The 6221-nt window shown below is 34.6% G+C and overlaps 1 pseudogene; it reads right to left on the reverse strand.

The window, feature by feature from the left end:
- Nucleotides 1-1642: 1642 nt before the first annotated feature.
- On the reverse strand, nucleotides 1643-1761 carry LOC111729309 (annotated as a pseudogene).
- Between the last annotated feature and the right edge of the window lie 4460 nt (nucleotides 1762-6221).

A 6221-nucleotide genomic window follows, 5' to 3' on the forward strand; every position in this document is an offset into this window, starting at 1 on the left:
ATGAGAAAAAAAAAACAGATTTGCACAGGGGGAGAAAGTTTTAAAATATAATGCGTATGAAATATAACAGAAATGAAATAATATCTGGTTTTTTGCAAAATTTAAATTATGAAACATTTCAAAATCTGTACATGTTTGGAAAAAAATCAGCACTGTTTCCTATGAAGGAAGGACTGTTCTGATACGGAGACATTGAACCACTATGTATGTCTCACTGATTTGAGAGCTTTCAATGTGAGTAAATAAATATTGGCAAATGCACAAAGACTTGCCTTTTCCACTTCTCTAGGTTTCATTATCAATGCAAGCACTATTTTTAGTCTAGAAAAACCTTTCATTCATTCCAATGGTAGTGCTTGTGAGTGCAACTGAGATTATAGTATTCAGTACAGCCTGCTGCCATGACTGAACTATTAAAAATGCTGACAAGTGATACGACCTATTCCACTGAAACAGAAAAGCTGTGAACCACAAAGTGCATACCTCTTGTGTCTGTGATATGCTTAGCATCAGACGAAATTTCCTTAAGGAATCTCAACTGTTTTCTCTTTCTCCAGTTTTTCTCTATATAGCATATAGATTTTGACAATTCTCTGTCATTATCTGGTCTTATTCTCTTCTCTATTAGCTATAGATAGCATAGCAGGCTGGCTGTCATTACTATATGAAACAATGCCAAAATTAATATGGGCTATGTGGGGTTAATTTACTAGCAAAAACATTATTTACTGTAGAACTGATTTGGTTTGTTTTATTCAGAGCTGAAGCCTATTAGTGTGTTATGCTGCTTTAAAGATTTTTAAAGAGATATTCAAAATATCCCGTACAACTAAAGGAAAAAAATGGACAATAGCAACATTTAAAGGTAATATTAAATATCCAGAGGGCTTAGCTATTATTGGATTCTTAGAAATAATTCTTAAAACATAAGTATTTTCATTATTCCCATTAACGAACTTGTTTTCTTGACTATAACACTAAAATATGAATCACATAAGAAAAAACTTTTAGGCTAAACCATCCGAGATTATCAATAACCAAATAATCAGATGATGATTTTTCAAAGAAATCAAGTAGAAGAGCCAATAGAAATTAAATAACCTGAGATGAAAAATTAAATTTTATGATAATAGTTATAAAATCTTGCCAAGTCATATAACCTCTGATCCTGAACCTTCTACCTTTATAAATCGAGGAAATTCTCCTCAGTATTCTCTAAATTCCCTAACATTGACTGTTTTGCTTATTTGAGGATTCAAACCAGTTACAAAAGTATAGAAGAGGAGTGATATGGACTTGGAATTTAAGTTGGCATTAAAGTAATTTTAAGTCAAATTGTGACATTGTTTCCCCCAAAGCTAAATTTAACTTATAGTGGATCATAATGCACACGATGTCCTGAATTAGAAAAGAGAATTTTCTCAGTTTCTTACTTATTCGTCCTCATCATTTGTTGAGTACATAGTTTATTTTATTTTATTATTTAATTTGCTATCTATCTATCTATCTATCTATCTATCTATCTATCTATCTATCTATCTATCTATCTATCTATCTATCTGGTGAAGCAACCTTTGGTTGACCTCACAGATTGCAAGGACCTTGTCAGCTTACAATCCCTTATTTTTTAAATTATTTTTGATGCCTACAGCACGTGGTCTTCCTAGGTGGTCTCCCATCTAAGTACTAACCAGGCCCAACTCTGCTTAGCTTCCAAGATCAGACAGGATCGGGCTTGTTCAGGGTAGCATGGCCGTAGACTTAATTTTTTAATTTTCTTTTAAGTCATCCCCTCCCTTCTCCCAGAGTGAGGGGCCTCATTTATGATGATGGTCATCTCTGTAGGATGGAAGTGAATCCATAGAGTCTCTGGACAGCTAGGGTAAGTCTTCCTGGCTTTCTTTAACCTCTTTTTTTTTAAATTAATTAACTAATTAATTTATTATTTTTTTTATGGTGACATTGGTTAATGAAATCTGATAAGTTTCAGCTGTACATTTTAACAGTAAGGCATATATATACTTTTACATTGTGTGTTCACCTCCCAGAGTTAGATTTCTTTCTGTCACCATATATTTGACCCCTTTTACCCCATCTACCTCCTCGCTCTACTCTGGTAACCACTAGTCTATTGTCTATGTCCATGAGTCTCTGTTTGTTTGTCCCATTCATTTGTTGCTTTTGGGTTTATATCCCACATATAAGTGATACGTGATTTTAATTTTTTCTGTCTAGCTTATTTCACTTAGCATGATTATCTGGAGGTCCATCCATGTTGTCGCAAATGGCAGTATTTCATCTCTTCTTATGGCTGAGTAATATTCCATTGTATATATGTTGGGTACATATTTTAAAAGGTATATCAGAGGATTAGAACGTGTCCCTAAACAGTGACTAAACTAAGATGGTGAGGGGACTTAATGCTATATATACACACTCACACACATACATACATATATATACACACACACACACACATATGTGTGTGTGTGTGTGTGTGTGTGTGTGTGTGTATAAGACTAATTAGAAACTGGAAATTTTTTGCCTGGAGAAAAGAAGACTTAATTATAGGTGATTCGAAACATTTGAGAGGTTGTCATGTGAAAGATATGTTAAACATATTTCATGTGATTGCAAGAGCAAAAATTAATGACAATAATTGGAAAAAAGAGAGAAGTAGTTTCAGGCTTAAACTATTGTCAATAATTAGAGCCACCAGCAAAATAAGTCTGAGTTTCTTTATATAATCCCGAGATCTCACAGAATATATTTACAAAAAAAATTGTATGTTATCATGGTAGAATACTACATATAGAATTAATGCAATGGAAGGGAAGAGAACTTGATGTCTTTGGGGTATCTTAAAGTGCTTAAATTCTATTTATCTACTGTCATTTTAATAATTTCCCAGTGGATATCTAAGTAAAGAGAATGCTTACATAATTGTGGACGGACAATTTTTATGGGGAAGGGGCATTTTATATTTAAATTGAAAAGCACTTTTTATAATTGCTGGATTGATCTGTTCTCAAGTTTAAATGTTTGTGACGCAGTGGCATTTATACTCTTTTATTCTTCATTACCTTCTCAAATGTCTCTATGTTGTGTCACTTTAATTATACTAAATGTTCTACTTGAGGAGTGCAAGCATCTCTATGTCTTTGTACAGACCAACCTAAAGGTTTTTTTTAAATAAAATTATGAGTATCTCAGATTCCCACTAGAAAGACCTGTATATAAAGTAGAAGATTCTATAAGAGCTAAAAACTCATCAATGGTGATATACATTAGATAAAAACTTTATACTCTTTTTGATAAATATAGTGATGATGAAAACAGATTAAAGTATGATTTTGAAGGTCAATGTACATTCTCCCTCTTGAGAAATAGTAGCATATTCAGGAAGTATATTAAGAAGACCCTGACACAATGTAGACTCAGACTGAGCAAAACTACACCTAATTGAATAGTATCACTATAGTTCATTATTTAATTATTAAAAAGTAAATAGACAATATTCTTTTATAATTGCAAGCATGATCTAATTAGAAATAGATTGACTGGTTCTGTTGTCAAGTTCATTACTTGAGTCAGATGAGGAGGTCACTATTAGATCATTTTACTAGCATCATTTGAAAAGTTTGACATTAATGGTTCCCAAAATTCTCATACAGGCTCTAGGTTATACAGATCTAAAAGGCCATAGAGAACTTGGGCCTTTATAGCTACAAGGTAAGCAGGAAGAATCTGGGCACATTTATAGTTTATACATGGTATGCGAGTTTTAGGTACATAACATAACGGTACCTTTCTTTCCCACTTAACTTGAGAACAAACTGAGAAATAAGACAAAAGAAAAAGCCTGTGAAATCGAAAATATTATTTGTTACTAATAAAGCTTATAAGAGCAGCTCAAACATATTGTCAAAGTACTGTTCTAAGGGATGTACATAAATTAACTCATTTCATCCTCATAAAAGCCCTATGAAAGGCAATATTATTATCTTATTTTACATATAAACAAAACTGAACTAATGAGATATTCAATCATTTGACCAAGGTCAACTGCTTGTAACTTGCAGAACTCAGACCTGAACCATGGCAGTCTGGCACCAGGCTCCTTGCTCTTGACCATTATGCTTTACTCCTTTTCTAACTGACATGGAGAGAGTGCCTTCACTTGTGAGCAAGTCCTAATACTGAGTCCAGTTATGGATAGTCATCCATTTATCACCAAGAGCTCTGGGCTGGAGCAGAACTTACACCTGGGAAGAGACTGACCCTGGCAAAATTTCAGAAAAAGGAAAGAGCTGAATACATGATGTAAATGGACAGCTTACTCTCAAGAGAAAGGATGGGAAACATGGGCCACATATGTCCATTTTCTTTTTCCCAAATTACCAATCCAATTAACTTTCTCTTCCTCTATGGAGAAGAGAGTAAAAATATGGAGAGAAGAAAGGGTATTACATCACAGGTACTACCTCGACCTGGAAGAAAACATTAGTAATGAAGAAGTATTCTCTGCTCTCCCACCTCCCACTACCTTCTCCAGCCTTTTTGCTCTCTTAAATTGGACTGAATCTATGCTCAAGCACAGCCATGGGGAGGAGATCGACGATGCAACAGGACAAATTTGTTTCTACCTTGTTAAGGGAACTAATCACTGTATCTAAGGTACCCTCTTAAGACCACTGATGGGAATTTGAGATTTTGCCTGCAGAGGGCTCTGCAATAGATATGAACAATTCCAAATCAATGACTTCTGGGTCTATCCAGTCACCACTCAAACAAATCTTTTCCTTCTATAATCAGATATTTCTACCCAGGAGATTACCTCTCATTATTCAATATTTAAACAGTATTTAATTTGATTATTATCCTCATCCTTCTTGGCTTATGTTTAATATGGCTTATATTGCCTTTTTGTTTCCAAGATTCTGAAGTCCAAAAGTTACTTAGACATGATGTTTCAGGCAAAGATAATATCTCTACAATTCCTTTCCTGAGCCTAACTAAAGAATATAATTTTGGACAGCTGACCCATTGCAGTAGATTATGCTGGGCATCAGTGATTTAAAGCTGGGAACTCAGTAGTGCTCTGTTGCTCAAGAATTCAACGTTTAACGGTAGCAAATATTATTCTGTTCACCAATGCCTAAAAGGCCTGATTATGGAAAGCCTATCTGGTCCTTTAATAAAAATTTGCTTCGACCATCTTTGCTTACTAAGATTTTTGTTCACCTGTAGCCTGCCAGCATCCAATGAGGTTTTTGCAAGGCCCATGAACATATGCTCTTGCCAATGCCTTTGAATTCAAGATCAAGCTGCAGTAACATATCTTAAAGTACAAGCTATTTGGCTCTACTTCTTCATTGACACTTTTACCTTTGCTGAAGCAGTATGGCCAAACTACCCCACCCTATCCAGCATCTGGAAAAGTCACGTGAACATTAATTAACATCAGATCAAGGTCCCCAGACTCTACACCATTATTGAGGAAAGCCCTTTCTGGTGAGGCCCTCAGCCTACAGCTCTGAAATTACACATTCTCAATTCTCCTGAACCTCGCAGACTCTACCTGTCTTGAGGCACTTTTGACTAGAAAAGGTAACTTAAGGTCCAAGCTCAGATGCCTTGCCTTTATAAAAAATAATAGTCACACACCTGGGATAAAGCCAACAGAAATATCAATTACTCACCAAAAAGAAAATCCTTCAGAGGCAAACACTAAAGCTAATGCAACATGGCCAAGTTGCAACAGTTAAAGGCCAAATGCCTGTCTATAAGAAGAGGTTATATGACTCAATATAATGTCTAAAAGTTGGTAAGATATAAAGCATATTAATTCTTTCTCTTTGAAAATAAAAAAAAAATACAGTAATTATGTTGTATATTATACCCCTTGAATTTATTGATCTTATAACTGGAAGTTTTTACCTTTTGACCCCTTTAATCCATTTCCCCCACCCACTCCCTACTGCCTCTGACAACCACCAGTCTATTCTCTATATCTATGAGGTTTTGTTTTTTTTAGATTCTACATATAAATGAGATCATACAATATTTGTCCTTTTTTGACTTATTTTACTTAGCATAATGCCCTCAAGTTCCATCCAGGTTGTCACTAATGGCAGACTTTCCTTATTTCTCATAGCCAAATAATGTTTTCTTTCTTTCTTTCTCTCTCTCTCTCTTTCTTTTTCTTTCTTTCTTTCTTC

The sequence above is a fragment of the Pteropus vampyrus genome, unplaced genomic scaffold (assembly GCF_000151845.1).
Source record: "Pteropus vampyrus isolate Shadow unplaced genomic scaffold, Pvam_2.0 Scaffold8, whole genome shotgun sequence".
In the NCBI taxonomy this organism is placed as follows: Eukaryota; Metazoa; Chordata; class Mammalia; order Chiroptera; family Pteropodidae; genus Pteropus; species Pteropus vampyrus.